General features: G+C 41.0%; 1 non-coding gene across 1 annotated transcript; it reads left to right on the top strand.

Moving 5' to 3' along the window:
• Window positions 1-14,844: 14,844 nt before the first annotated feature.
• LOC142165250 (small nucleolar RNA R71) lies at window positions 14,845-14,951 on the top strand. Its single transcript, XR_012696130.1, has one exon. It is a non-coding gene; the product is annotated as a small nucleolar RNA R71 (small nucleolar RNA).
• Window positions 14,952-15,159: the final 208 nt, after the last annotated feature.

Here is a 15,159-nt window from a genome sequence, read left to right as displayed (position 1 = left end):
CATTTCTGCGAGTATGAGGGCTCCTCCTATTAGAACCCGGTGAACCATGTACGGACCCTGCCAGTTGAGAGAGTTTCCCTTTGGCTTCATCTTGATGTGGAATGATTTTCTTTAACACCAGCTGCCCCAATGTGAACTGTCTCGACTCGACTCTTTTGTTGAAGCATCTGGACATCCTGTTCTGATAAAGTTGACCATGGCAAACTGCATTCATTCTCTTTCCATCTATAAGAGCTAGCTGCTCGTAACGATTCTTCACCCATTCTACATTGTCTAGCTTTGCTTCTTGTATGATTCTTAATGAGGGAATTTCCACCTCGGCGGGAATGACTGCCTCTGTACCGTAAACCAGCATATAGGGGGTTGCTCATGTCGATGTGCGGACTATGGTGCGGTATCCCAATAAAGCAAACGATAGCTTCTCGTGCCACTGCTTATGCTTCTCTATCATTTTCCTTAGTATCTTCTTGATATTCTTGTTGGCGGCCTCTACGGCTCCGTTCATCTGAGGTCTGTAAGCTGTAGAATTCTTGTGTTTGATCTTGAAGGTTTCACACATGGATTTCATCAAATCACTGTTGAGGTTGGAGCCATTATCAGTAATGATTAACTCTGGAATTCCGAACCGACACATGATACGGTTGCGGACGAAATTTGCCACGACTTTATTGGTCACTGCTCTGTAAGATGTTGCTTCAACCCATTTGGTGAAATGATCAATTGCCACTAGGATAAACCTGTGCCCGTTTGATGCGGCCGGTTTGATTGGTTTGATAACATCCATTCCCCAGGCGGCGAACGACCACGGTGAGCTTGTTGCATTAAGCTCATTTGGAGGCACCTTTATCATGTCTGCATGTATCTGGCAGCGGTGGCACTTTCAGACATACTAGATGCAGTCTATTTCCATAGTCATCGAAAAGTAACCAGCTTAGAGCATTTTATTTGCTAAAAGAAAGCCATTCATATGTGGACCGGAAGTCCCTGCATGAATTTCCTCTAATAGCCTGGATGCTTCCTTTGCGTCGACACACCTTAATAATCCTAAATCAGGAGTCCTCCTAAACAGGATTCCTCCGTTGTGAAAGAAATTGTTGGATAACCTCTGAAGCGTGCGCTTCTGAATAGCATTTGCGAGTTCTGGGTATTCTCCTTTTGCTAAGTATTCCTTGATATCATGAAGCCAAGGCTTTTCGTCTGCTTCTTCTTCGACATGAGCACAGTAAGAGGGCTGATCATCGATCTTTACCGGAATGGGATCAATGAAATTCTTGTCCGGATGTTGTATCATGGATGATAGGGTAGTCAGTGCATCGGCAAATCCATTCTGGACCCTAGGAACATGCTGGAATTCTGTCTTTGTGAATCTCTTTCTCAACTCCTGCACATGATGCTGATAAGGGAGTATCTTGGAGTTCTTGGTTGCCCATTTTTCTCAGACCTGATGTATAAGCAAGTTTGAATCCCTAATTACTAGCAACTCTTGGATGTTCATGTCAATGGCCATCTTGAGCCCTAAGATGCAGGCTTCATACTCGGCCATGTTGTTGGTGCACGGGAATCTGAGCTTGGCAGATACTGGATAATGCTGACCGGTTTCTGATACTAGGACTGCTCCTATGCCAACTCCTTTGAAATTTGCTGCTCCATTGAAAAACATTCTCCAACCGTCATAGGATTCTGCAATGTCTTCTCCTATAAATGATACTTCTTCATCAGGAAAATATGTTTTCAGGGGTTTGTATTCTTCGTCCACGGGATTTTCAGCAAGGTGATCTGCTAGTGTCAGTCCTTTGATTGCTTTCTGAGTCACGTAGACAATGTCAAATTCACTCAACAGGATTTGCCACTTGGCTAGCTTGTCAGTGGGCATGGGCTTCTGAAAAATGTATTTCAAGGGATCCATTCTTGATATGAGATATGTAGTATAGGCACAGAAGTAGTGCCTCAACTTCTGAGCTACCCAAGTCAAAGCATAACAGGTGCGCTCTAACAGAGAATACCGAGCCTCATACAGGGTGAACTTCTTACTGAGGTAATAGACGGCTTGCTCCTTCCTCCTCGTTTCATCATTCTGCCCCAGAACACAACCGAACGCTCCATCCAAAACCAGTGGTGTTGACAGGTACTCCTTGATTCGGTCGAAGGCCTTTTGGCAGTCATCAGTCCATTTGGTAGTGGAATCCTTCCTCAACATCTTAAAGATTAGCTCACAGATAACTGTAGATTGTGCTATGAACTGGATGATATAATTAAGTCTCCCCAAGAAACTCATTACGTCCTTCTTGTTCTTTGGCAGTGGCAGTTCTTGAATAGCTTTGACCTTTGATGGATCCAGTTCTATTCCTCGACGACTTACAATGAACCCAAGCAGTTTTCCGGCAGCAACCCCAAATGCGCACTTTGCGGGATTTAGTTTTAGGTTGTACCTTCTCAGTCTATTGAAGAACTTCCTCAAATCTTCCATGTGATCAGTGGCTTTCTTGGACTTGATGACAACATCGTCTATATATACTTCGATCTCCTTGTGTATCATATCGTGGAAAATGGTGGTCATGGCCCTCATGTAGGTGGCCCATGCATTTTTAACCCAAATGGCATCATTTTGTAGCAGTACATTCCCCACGGCATAATGAAAGTCGTTTTCTCAGCATCTTCTTCATCCATCTAGATCTGATGATAACCAGCAAAATAATCTACAAATGATTGCAACTCGTGCTTGGCGCAATTGTCAATCAGGATGTGTATGTTCGGCAAGGGGAAGTTGTCCTTTGGACTGGCCTGATTGAGATCCCAATAGTCGACACAGACTCTGACCTTCCCATCCTTCTTCGGCACCGACACAATATTGGCTAACCATGTCGGATATTCTACTACCTTGAGGACCTTAGCTTTGACCTGCTTAGTGACTTCTTCCTTGATTTTCAGACTCATGTCGGGTTTAAACTTTCTGAGTTTCTGTTTTACCGGTGGACATGTCGGATCAGTTGGTAGTTTATGGGCCACAATAGGTGTGTTCAAACCATCCATGTCATCATATGACCAAGCGAATATGTCCTCATATTCCTTCATAAATTTTGTGTTTTATTCCTTTTCTGATGATGACAAATGAACGCTGATCCGAGTTTCTTTGATATTTTCTGCATCTCCCAGGTTAACAATCTCGGTCTCGTCCAGGTTGGACTTAGGTCTGTTCTCAAAATTTTCAACCTTTTTAACAGTCTCTTCCGGTATATCATCTTTCTCTGAATCTATGTCTGTTTGTTGCGTTGTCTCGTTACATGTCACAGTCATTGGTTCATCAAGATAGGTAATAGTAATGTTGTATAAGTAAAGTAATGAGAGAAAATAATAAGAGTAAGATTTGTAAGGAAACCAAAATGCTTTGATAAATTTCATAACTGTTTTTGAACATTGGAAGATCTTATTGCGAAAATTCAAAAATGCGAAAGGAAAATCAACTAGTAAAAATAAAAGATAGTGCATGATGCTTTGTTCAGCCTTGCTACCCCGAGGCTTTTCGAGCTCTGGTGGTTTTGATGGTCCAATTGTTGAGGCATGATCCTCAGCTTACGATGTGTATGGAAGGGTCTTCCTCCCCCTCCTCCTCGAAAATGACACAACAATCCATGTCATCTTCTTCTAGGAACAAATTCCTCACTATTGCCAGTGCTTCCTGTTCTTCTGACCCATAGATAACATCGGTCGGCTGGAAAGTCTGCTCCAAATATGGTATTAGCTGCTCCAACGGGTAGTATAGGCCGCGCCATTGTGGCGACCAGTTGTTGAATTCCTCCCAAGTATACTCATATCCCAGACCGAAAGTGGTGCCATGTTTCTTCAGTTTGATCGGCTTGGCGATTCCTTGGAGGTTCTTGCCAAGTCCCTTTCCAGGCTCATATCCTCTCCAATTCAATATGCTTTCAATTTTGTTGTCCCACCATTTGTCTTTGTCAATGGTGTTGACTCGCTCGATATGGTGATAGGTTTCCCCGCCTATCCTTCTCCTTCCTCCGATCACTGGGATGGTTTGGCGACTGTATATGGGATTTCTACCGTCGCCGTGAATGATCACCTCTTGGTGGTTCCACTTAAATTTCATCGCCTGATGCAGTGTTGATGCTACGACCCCAATGGCATGAATCCACGGCCGTCCCAACAGAAAGTTGTAAGATGCCGGCATGTCTACAACCTAAAAATCAACATCAAACCAAGTAGGCCCCATTTGCAAACACATGATGATTTCCCCAATGGTGGATCTTTGGGAATCGTCAAAAGCTTTGACGTTGATGGACCCGTCCTTGATCTTATGCGACCCCTTTCCCAATGTTCTGAGTGTTACCAATGGACAAATATTGAGGCTGGACCCTCCATCAATCAGGACCCTAGTGATAAAATAATCTTCGCATTGCACGGTGATGTACAACGCTTTGTTGTGATTCAACTCTTCTGGTGGCAGCTCATCTTCATGAAAAGTGATCTTGTGACTTTCCAATACCTGCCCTACCATGTTTGCCATTTCTCCTCTGATGATGTTGCTTGGTACATATGCCTCACTCAGCACTTTCAACAAGGCATTCTTATGTACGTCGGAACTTTGCAGCCAAGCTAGGATAGAAACATGTGCCGGTGCTTTGTTCAGCTGATCAATGACTGAGTATTCCTTGGATTGTATCTTTCTCAAGAGATCATCGGGATCGGTTTTAGTTATGGTCGGCCGATCAAAGTCCTGCTTACTCGACTCAGCTAAATGCTCCAGAGTAAAAACCCTGCCGGTTCTTGTCATACCATGTGCCGCAACTGTTTCCCAGAATTTAGCTTTCCCTTTCCTTCTTGCCTCGGCTGTATAATCCCAAGGTATGGCATTTGTATGGAACGGTGTTACAACCGACATTGTTACTGGGATGGGCACCTTTACTCTAAACGGAGCATGTATTTTGGAGGGTAAAACCGCAACTTCAAACGGTGTGTGTGCGTTTTCTGGAGACCCAAACTCGACTTCAATTGGTGTTGGCGTCTTTGTAGGGGGTGGTGCTTCAAATTTAAGTGGTACAGACATGTTTACCTCGGAATCCCCAAAAGGCTGAGTACGATCGGATTGAGGGTGACTATCAGCTTCTTTGGTTCGTCACCTTCTGTGATTAAACCGATCAATCCTTTGGGATCCCAATCATCCTCTATTTCAATCATGTGAACACCTCCACCCTTATGGTCCGACAGAGGGTTGTTGCGGACATTTGGAGTAGGCTCCTTTTCTAAAATGATCTTGTTATCGATCAGAGTCTGGATCTTATCTTTTAGAGAGCGGCATTCATCAATGGTATGTCCTTTCATGCCGGAATGGTATGCACAAGATTTGTTTGGATTGAACCACTGAGAAGGGTTTTCAGGGGTTATAGCAGGGATAGGGGTGACATAACTAGCATCTTTAAGCCTTTCGTACAACTGGTCAATCGGTTCAGCAATGGCGGTATACTATTTGGGGGGTCTGCGGTCGAAATTTGGTCGAGGGCTAGGAAATTTTTGACGCGTGGGAGGTGATTGATAGTGGGATGGCTGAGCATTGTAGGCTTGGTAGACATGTACGTGTTGGGAATATCTGGGTGAAGTAGGTTGATATGTAGGAGGTAGGGGTGATTGGTAAGTAGGTGATGGAGCTTGGTAAGAGTTTGAGGGTGCTTGGTAATTCTGGGTAGGCTGATATGTGAGTGGAGGTATCGGATAGGCTTGGGATTTGATAGGGGATTTGGCTCTTTGTGAAACCATTACGGCACCTACGTCCTTTTTCTTGGACGTACCACCAGACTGTAAAGCCTTATTGGTAGCCTTTAAAGCTTCAAAGTTCGTAACCATACCACTTTTGATGCATTCCTCGATCCTTTCCCCTAGATTGATGATGTCAGAAAATTTCTGGCTCTCAATCAACATCAGCTTTTCATAGTACTGCGGGTTTTGAGACCGGACGAAAAACTTGTTCATTTATTCTTCTTCTAAAGCAGGTCTGACCTTAGCAGCTTCTGATCTCCAGCGAGTGGCATACTCGCGGAATGTTTTCGTGGGCTTTTTATTTAAGTTCTGGATGTAGAACACATCTGGTTCATTTTCTGTGTTGAACCTGAATCTGTCCATAATGTCGGACGCCATACTCACCCAGTTTGACCATTTCTTCGGGTCTTGGATAATGTACCAAGACAAAGCATCTCCCTCCAGACTCCTCATGGAAAGCTTCATGCGAATCCTTTCATCTTTCCCTACTCCGACCAGCTTGTCGCAATACGTTCTCAAGTGGACTCTTGGATCCCCTGTACCATCAAACATCTTGAACTTAGAAGGTTTGTACCCCTCGGGCAGTTCGACATCCGAATGTATGCAAAGATCTTCGTAGTTCAACCCTACAATCCCCTTACTTCCTTCGACACCCTGAATTTGACTAGTCAATTTCTTGAGTTCCGCAGCCAGGTTCCTGATGAGTGAGTCTTTATCATCAGACTCGGGTGTGCTTGAGACAGGTTGGGTGGAGTGTGGCATGGTTTCCACATAGATGGGGGTGTTATGGTGGAAATGGTCATTTATGGAGTTCATAGGTTCTGGGATGAGCAGTGGAGTATTGCTGGATATGTGGCATGTATTGCCGTAGTGGTGAGGAGCGAGATGGTTTTGTGGTTTTGGGATGTTTTGTGGAGGCGTGGGGTTCTGAGCGTTTGGAAAATTGATATCTAGAGTGGTGAGGGAACATGACAAGTTTGCCAGATTCCAAACTTGATCAAGTTCCTCCTGAAATTTCACCAGTTTCTACTCGAGTTGGGACGCACTTTCTTTGGAGACCTGAGCACCATGAGTGACCTCTACCCGTTCAATTGAGTTTTCCTTTCTGTTGTTGTTCAAATCTTCCATCTTTCCTTTGTTCCTACTTCTGATAGGACTAGGAGGAGGAGTGGGTGGGTGGAGGGCCATTTGATCTTGTGGAATATGATGATAATGCCAGAGTGCACGAACTAACCTTTGAGGAGGGGAGTAAATAAACAGAAAGTAAAAACAAAAAGGTAACAAGTCAATGGGGATTATAAGAAAGTGTTGCGATATTTAAACACATAGTGCAAGAATGTAAATCGCGTCCTAATTTGGGAGCCTCGTTGTGCCCAAGGTAGGCCTAGCAACAAATTGATTTGGAGAAAATAGAATGCTAAATACCTCATTTTATTGATAAAAAGTAGACGAATCCCAAAATGACACTAAATAACATGGAATAAAATGTCACTAGTGGCCATTGACCTTATTACATTTCATAAAGTAAAAGAAAACACCTATCTATTTGGTCCCAGAAGGACCTTCCCCAGACTCGGCATCTTTGGTTCCATCGAATAGCTTCACCAGCTCGTGAAGTCCCAGCAGTAGTAGGCTCTGGCCAAGTGTCCACCCTCGTTTCCTTCAGCATTCTGGCAGTCCTCGATCCTCTTGAGAAACTTCCTTTCCAGCTTCACTAAACCTCGTTCTAGGTATCCTAATCGCTTGTTGGCATTGACAACCATGTCTTTCCACTCTTCAATCAGTTTTTGGTGGGCTTGTTGAATCTCACGGTGCTCGCTTTCTCATTCCCGAATCCTCTTGTGCAGTTGGTTGAATTTGACCTATGCTTCAGCCCTTTCATCGATGATTCTGTGACCTCGAACAAACCCGGGTTGGCCTAGACCATTGTGATTATCCTCCAGCCAGCCTGAAGAGTATGGGGTGCAGCCAACATGGTATATGTCTGGTTTTATAGTATCTCTTCCCATGATGATCTTGCAATGCCACATATGCTGAGCTTGGCACTTATAAGGACTGTCATGAGCTTGGAAGTCAGCCCGGAAGTGACTCATCTTGTAGACCCTTGGTATAACCTGCTTCCTACCAGCCTGTCTCATAACTCGGAGAGGGACATAAGGCTAGGTTCCTCTCAAACCGATCAGTATCAAAAATGGTGCATCCTTGGATTGGGTGATGAACTCTTCAGTAGGGAACCACTCGAACATCCATTGTATTTGATCCTCAGTAAGATTTTCAAATAGCTCCACCCACCCCTTGGCATCTTCTGGCTGAGAAAACATGTTAGGCCTGTAGTTCATTCGCCTTGGTTGATGGAAGGCTATATGATTGTCCTAGTCTCTATGCTAAATCTCTTGCTGATATTCACCCCTTTGAAGATGCTCCATGAGCCAGAGCTGGAGTAGCAAGTTGCAGCCCTCGAAGTGTGGGGCTCCTTGTTGACACTTTTCCAAGGCTCGGTATATCTCTGCGATGATCATGGGCACTATGCTAAATGGTTGTCCACCAATTTCCTCTATTAAAGTTTTTGTGACCATGGCTATCCTGGTGTGGATCCTTGATTTCTTCATTGGAAACACTATCATCCCCAAGAAGCAGAACATGCAAAGACCCTTTGGTGAATATGCCCCAACAATGTAAGGGCGAACTCATCTGAATAAATACGGTAGGTTTTACTATGATCGTACCTCTCGTACAAATAATCAAAGGGAATGTAGGAATCCTTCAAACATGTCAAGTCTGGATTCTTCTTTAGGCCCATCATTTTGAGAAAACCTCTACCCTTGCGATTTTCCGGCATTAACAAACCCGGGGTCTCCCTGGTATACTGCCAATCCTCCTATTTCCTCTAGCAGGGGTGTCATCTCAATCTCTCCGAAGTGAAACACAGACCTATCACAATCCCAGAACAGAGTAGCAGCTTCTATGATTTTGTTGTTGGGTTGAACCTCCAGGAAGGATGTTAGATTTCCTAGGTATTTTCGGACAAGAGTCTGATCACTGGAATGAAGATCCTCCCACCAGCTTAGCAACCTTGGGTGGATGTTTGTGACCATGCCGAATCTGGGGACTTCGTGCCTCATGCTTCTGCAAGACAAAAGGGTTAGGCCCTTACCCCCACCAGACTCGACTATTAAATACCAATAATTGGCATAAAAGCGTTTATTTCTCCAAATAAATGCACGTGATAGTTTCCTTTTGGGTTTTTGGGAAACCCAGTGAACTTTGGACAAGGCTATCTTAAAGAGTCATTATGCGGACAACATAAATGACTCGGCTAGGTTTGACCATGATGCATGCACAGTTTAAACAGAGTAAGGTTTCTATGGGGTTATAGACTAGTACCCTTGAGCGGACAACTCAAGAGGGAAAGGCATGAAACCGTCGACTACACCGTTGATCGATTGGTTTTACTGTAAATAAGCCTTTGCCGTATTTAAAGGGTGATAATATCAGAACACGCAATAACTCATTATAAGCGTTGCTATGGTATTTGTTTGGCACGAGTGGAATATAATGTTGGAAACATGCATATGCAATAATTAAAACAAGTTGTCACATATTTGCACGTTCATAAAGTAATAATTTAAAACAGTAATAAAGGAGTGCAGTAAAGGAAAACAGTGAAAGAAACAAGGGAAAGAAACAAGATACAAGTTAGTTTTATTTTTGCAGTAGAAGAGGGAATTAAATGCTTAAAGTTATTAAACAAATAAGGCACATAAGAAATGTAAAGTCACAGTAATAGCTTGAAATGGTAGAAGCCTAAAAGATATCCCCAGCAGAGTCGCCACGCTGTCGCGCCCCATTTTTTCTCGCAAAAATCGGGTTTGTGACATTTGGGAGACAACTCGTTCCCTTTTGGGGAATTGGGATTGAATTGAAGAGTCGCCACCTAATGATTTAAGTGCACTAGGACACTAAGAAAGGTTTGGTTTGAACAACCAGAGATTGGCTAAGGGCTCAAAATTATCTCAAGGGGAAGGTGTTAGGCACCCCTCAAGATCCACTAGTGTGGTTCCCGGCCAAACTACTATTGTGATTTAAGTGCAAATAACACATAGGCAAATAAAAACTTCAAATAAGAGGGGATTTTCTCGTAATGGTTACAAATAAACAAAAGTAAGAAAAAGGAACTAAAAGGAGTTGATTTTCTTAAAAAAATAGTTTAAAAAGAGATCTAAAAGAAACAAAGAAAACAAAGGAAAGGGGGGTTCTAGGTTTATTAATAATATGGATCACCCCACACAACATCCGGTAATCACTCCTTAGTGAGGGGATACACGTGATGTTATTGCGTAGTCATCATATCCATATCTACCATTTCTCACCCCGTTAAGGTATTAAAGCGCGGAATGGTCTCGTTTACTTATTGCATGCTATTACCCGCCCCAATCCTATCATCCTGGAGGCACTTGGGACTACTAATCCTAGAGGGAGGAGGTATTGGGCTTATTTGTGATTTCAAAAGGTAAAATACTAAGGCGACAAACAAAACACATATAACAATTTTGGGGAAGCATATAAACAAATAAAAGGGCTCAAACAGACCTCCTTTAAACCAAAGAAAGCACATAATGTAGCATGACTTACATGTACTGTTTAGGGTTTGATTAAAACTTAAACAGTGGAGGCAGAATGATTTATTACATAGTTCAGATAAGAAGCCCGAATCAGGCCTGCCTGCTGGTTGTAGTTAATAAAATCTGATTCAGTTTATAAACTGTCCTATGGCTTGCTTGAGTGTTAGACGAAGACCCCTATAGTCATGATATCTACTGATTCCAGAAAAGGTAAAATATACTGATTTTAGAAAAGGTTGTCAGTTATTTAGGAAAAATGAGTTTTGACAAAAGATCATAAACTCTGCGGATGTTAGACAATGATTTTAGATTTGTAGGCGAGTGAGACGTTTCAGACTAGGTTATTAATTCCTATAGACATGCTTTCTAGGCGTTGTTGATTTTAAACACTTTTACAAACATAGCAAGAGTGCAGAAATCCTATAGGCATGGCATCTAAATGTTGTACTTCGTTTAAGCCTATGAACATGATATCTAAATACAGTTAGTTATTTAAGCCCTATAAACAGGTTTACCTAGTGACAGATGCATATGCAGGATTCGGATTTCCAGTTAACTCTGAGCATGGTATCTATATGAGAGATGCAGAAATTTAACTATAGGCAGGATATCCATATGAATGCAGAATTTCAGAAACTTATAGACAGGATATCTATATGGGTGCAGAATTCCTTATAGGAATAGTATCTACATATGAAAGTGCAGAATTCCTATAGGCAGGATATCTATGTGATATGCAGAGATCAGAAATTCCCTATGAGCAGGATATCTACCTCTTTTACATACATGGTTACCCTTCCCTTTTCACTAGCCATACTCAAAACTTATTACAAGTTATTACAGTCCAAATAAAATAAAAAAATACATCAGAAATTGAAAATTACAACCAAAAGAGAGCCCGATTCAGACTTTCTATCTGAAGTATGAAGTAAACCAACTCCAAAGATCATGTTTCAAAGTGCAGTGTGGAAGGGCCAGCCCTCAGGTGTCCAAGTTCAGTGGGAACTCAAGGTCCTAAGGAAAGGCTCAAAAGAGGGGGGAAGAACTTAGAAACTAAGAGAGAGTGCAAGTGCAAAATTCTGAAACAGGGAAGGGAAAGGGAAACAACACACATAGGGATATAGTGAATGGGGAGTTGCAAGAGATAAAAAACAGGCTAGTGGGCATAACCCAACAATGGGAGATGTTGGCACACCCAAAAGCTTACTGGAACACACTATTTAGAGGTTAGGATCCCCTAAGAGATCAAGTTCAATACATAGACAATAACTTGTATATTTCCATGTTTTAAATTGTAACTCAAAGCACATAAAGGAAAATAGAGAATAGGGACTCATAGCAAAAACAAGCAAAAGGGAATCAACATGCTAGTTTAATTATTTAACTCTGCAGAAGTAGTAAAGTAGACATAGATGCAGAAAGCTGTAAGTAAACACATTGTGGGAATGCTGAAATTTGAAATTAGGACATACCAGTTTCAAAGAAACAAGTAGAGAAAAATGCAGTAGTCTGGTAAAAACCTTAGTGCAGACAAGAAGAGAGAGTTTTATTATGTGAGAGTGAGAATTCAGAAGAGATTCTGATGTTGTGAAGTCTGAAGTGTGTGTTTGTGAAAAGGGTCGTGCCCTTTATAATATAGAAAGCAGGCAGAAATAAAGTAAAAAATTAGTTTGAAAACTGATTGTCAATCATTACACAAGGCTTCCCTTAATTAAGGGATTCAGATTTAAAACGAGTAAAATCATTTAAGGAAAGGAATTGAATAAACACTTTGTGTAAAGCATGCAATTGAGGGAAAATACATAAAGGTTATTGAAGGACAGGGTTTTGTCAGTACACAGTTTGTGCAAATAAGGTAAGGGAGTCAATTAACGGCCAGTAAATCACAAGGTCTGAGATTTGGTATGAATGAACCAAGTCAGAAAAGATGAAGAAGGGTTTTACTTAAGTCGAGTAACAGAGGAAATCAGTAAACGATGGAAAGAAATCAATCAAGCTATATTCAAAAAGAGGTTTGCACTAATTGCAAATTTGAAAACCATTTAGAGGAAAATTCATCATATATAAGGAGCATGTGAGCATGAAAGAAAACTGTCGTGTAAATCAACAGAAAAAATCCAGTGTAGAAGAGTTTAACAAAAAGTTCAGTATGAAAACAAAGATGTCCAAACTCAGTTCAGAGACTCAAAGTAAGTCTGAAAGAGTTAAGGGTTCTAAAATAAAACCCTAGTTCAATCAAACCTCGGCAGAACCCCAAATTCTAGGGTTTCCACCTTGAATCAAGTACAGAGATGAGGAGGCAAATAGTTGAAATAGGCTCAGAGGTTTCAGAGTTGAAACCTCTTGCATGCTTCTTTCATCAACAGAAACTCATGAGAAAAACATGATAGCAAAGTAACATGCGGAACATAGTAGAAGCACTCAAAAGAAAAACACTGATAGGAACAGTAAAAGAAACATGCTTAAGAAATTTTTTAGAAGAAACTTAAATAGGGCTTAATAGAAGGAAAATAAGGAAACTTAAGAACTTAGAAGGAAAATATAGTAGGAGAAATATGCGGGAACATAATAGAAGACAAAAAATATAAAAACACAGTAGAAAATAATATGAGAGCTTAGTATGAAAAACATGGTAGAAGAACATACAAGCATGGAATATATAAAACTCAGTAAAAGAACATACAAGAACGGGGTGTAAAAACTCAGTAGAATAACATACAAGGTAGAAGGAAAACATAGAACAAAGTAGAGGAAAATACACACAAAATAAAAGGAAAAGAAAGTCAGATAAACACTTAAGAATTTTCAGAAAACCCTAGATCGGAAACAAAGCGGTTTTGAAAGTAATTTTTGGAAGAAAAGTTAAGGAAATCATTTGAAAACTCAAGGAGAGCTCAGATACACAATGGATCTAAGGAAATTAGAGAAAACCTCAAAGGGTTATGGTTTCAAAAGAACCCTAGAAGTGAGATTGTCTTTGAAAGGTCACCGATCTGAGTCGGAGAGGTCGGAATCAAGCTCAAACAATCATGGTACACTGGAGTAAAGCCGGAGATAGCCGTGGAACCTTGAATCAACAGAGGTATGGGTGCAAAACTTTGAGGCCAGGCCTTTAATCTTCAGAGATCAGGCGCGTGGGAGCAAGAGAAGGTGAGTATAAGACTCCCATAGCCTTAGAAGCCATAGATTCTGGTGGATTTCAAGGTGGAGGTGGTGGTAAGAGGTGGTTAGGGTTTGGGAATGTTCGAGAGAGTTTGACAGAGTTTGAGAATTCGGAGGCGGATGGTTAGGTGAACTGATTTAGGGTTAAGGGATGTTGGTAGATTAAAAAAGGAAAGGAGGGTTTGTGGTCGTTGATCAAAATGATCAACGGCATGGATCAAAAGGGGAGCCGGGCGGGTTGAATTAAACAGGTCAGGGGTCGGGTAATTTAGAAATAGGGCCGGGTAATTTGAAATTGCAATTGGGTTCAATTGGGGGGTTGATTTGGGCTACAATTGAAATGAAATAGGGTTAGTATTTAAATAGCCACTTTTCCTTTGTTTATTTTATAAAAAATAGTAAAATAATTTCTAGAAATAAATTAAAGGTACTAAAATGATTAATAATATGTAATTATAAAAATTAAAAATACTGGAGTCAATTTTATAATTAGGAAAACAATTAAATCTTAAAATAGGCTAAAATTGCAATTATATGCAATTTAACTTTAAAAATACGAAAAAAATTGTAAAAATATGCAAAAATTATGCTAGATATATTTTAATATAAATATGAGAATACAATAAGTGAATCACCCAAAATAATAATTTTGGGGATAATTATTGGGTTTTTCTTGATAAAATAGGGCAATAAATAGATTTAAAAATCTATAAAAATTAAGAGAAAAATAGTAAAACCTTGGGACATACTTATATATGCATATACCTGTCATTTTGAAACTATTTTATATATGAAAAATATATAGGGAAAAATTGGGTATCAACAACTGGCCTGTGCGACTGATTTTGTTGGCCCCAATTTTGACCACCTTGTCTCTGGCCTCTATAATTGGATCCTCAGGATAGTCATGATGATCATGTTCTACATTCCACTGGTTACCAATTGGCTGGCTAATGCAAGATGTGCATAAGCCCCCATTGTTAGTATCAACAATGTGTACATGTTGCTTCTGCCCTGACTCTTCCACCTTTTTGGTGAGTATACTCATCTGTGGCATTAACGTAGCCATGTTTTCAGCAAGAGTATTGGATGGATCTAAGGGCACTGAGTGAACCACTGGAGTGATAGGTGCATTCCTGATTGTCTACCCTAAATTCTGTGCCATCTTGTCAAGCAGACGCTGGCCTTCTCTCCATGTTTTGCTCAAAATGCTCCACCAGCTGAAGCATCTACATTACCTTTGACGCTATCTGACAATCCCATGTAAAATCACTGTACCAATATCATATTTGGAATACCATGGAGAGGACATATAACCAGCATCCCCTTGAATTGTTCCTATGTTTCATGTAGTGTCTCCATTGGTCTCTGTTTAAAACTCAAAATTTCATCAATTTGTTGAGCAGTCTTGTTGGGTGGGTGGAACTTGTTCACAAATTGCTTTACTAACTCCTCCCAAGTTGTTATGAAATTATTGGGGAGTGAGTTTAGCCAGGTTTGGGCAGCTTCTGTCACTGAGAATGGAATCAATAACAGCTTGATTGCTTCCTGAGTTACGTTGGGCTACCTTTGAGTTTTGCAGATTGACAGAAAATTCTTCAAGTGTTGT

This window comes from Nicotiana tabacum, chromosome 1, assembly GCF_000715075.1.
Source record: "Nicotiana tabacum cultivar K326 chromosome 1, ASM71507v2, whole genome shotgun sequence".
Classification (NCBI taxonomy): Eukaryota; Viridiplantae; Streptophyta; class Magnoliopsida; order Solanales; family Solanaceae; genus Nicotiana; species Nicotiana tabacum.
The sequence above is the reverse complement of the archived record's forward strand: the minus strand, read 5'-3'. Positions and strand labels throughout refer to the sequence as shown.